Genomic DNA, 1,026 nt, shown 5'->3' on the forward strand with positions numbered 1-1,026 from the left:
AGTGAGGAAACTATAGCCCTTATGTGAATGACTTGCCCAAGGATATCCAGCTGGTTTGAGCAGAACTGGGATTAGAAACCAGGTCACCTGATTTCTAATCCAGTGCTGTTTCCTCTGCACTTTTCTTTCTTTCTTTCTTTCTTTTTTGCTTTTTAATTACTTTATTAGCTTTACATTTTTCCATGCAAGTGGGTGAAATTTCACTGTTGACAGAAACTTAGACTGGGTGCCAAGGCAATCTGCCACTAGAAGCTAGTAACACAGAACCCACCTGACGCATTGAAATGACATAAGGTTTACAGCAAACGGATCAGTAAAGGCATTATCAGGAAAATGCAAGAAAAACAGAACAACAGTGGAAATCACAGTATTAGTCTCAAGGAAATGGCAGGAGTCAAGGCATAAGGCAAAATTCGTCATGATGGTCATGGTGATTAGAGAGCTCCCCCATAAGGATATGCAGACAATTCCTCAACTGCAGCTCCCTGTTTTCTCCTGATTTCTCTCATCTCCTCCATGAATATTTCCACATCGTCTCCCTCTCCACCCATCCCATCATTGACCTGCCTATTGGGTATGACCCATCGGAAATTAGGGGCAAGTCGGCGAGCCTGTCCCTGTCTATGATTTCTTTGACTGGTGGCCTTCGCCCCCTCCTGAAGGGCGGTCTTCCCCTCCGTTCTGCACGGGTTGCTCCATGTCTTCGTTTTCCTGGGCCTATCTTCGCTGTCTCCTGCTCCTTCCCATCCTCACCACGAGTGCACCGCCACCACACTTAGCTCAGCACACCATTGCCTTGCAGGAACTCAGGGGTGACTTCCCATAGCTCTGAGTTGCTTTCCTGCCTTCCCTCTCTTCTGTACTTTTCTGCACCCTCCCCAACCTCCATCTAATGATTACAATGATCTTTAAAATTTCACAGCACCTTTTGTAACATTTAAACATTTATTTTTTATTTCATGGTTATAGAATTCATCCAGGGGTTTCCCTGCTGGCTCAGGTGGTAAAGAATCTGCCTGCAATGCG

General features: G+C 45.5%; 1 pseudogene; it reads right to left on the reverse strand.

The window, feature by feature from the left end:
* Positions 1-300: 300 nt before the first annotated feature.
* Positions 301-738, reverse strand: LOC110126929 (protein BEX3-like; annotated as a pseudogene).
* Positions 739-1,026: the final 288 nt, after the last annotated feature.

The sequence above is a fragment of the Odocoileus virginianus genome, chromosome 13 (genome assembly GCF_023699985.2).
Source record: "Odocoileus virginianus isolate 20LAN1187 ecotype Illinois chromosome 13, Ovbor_1.2, whole genome shotgun sequence".
Lineage (NCBI taxonomy): Eukaryota > Metazoa > Chordata > Mammalia > Artiodactyla > Cervidae > Odocoileus > Odocoileus virginianus.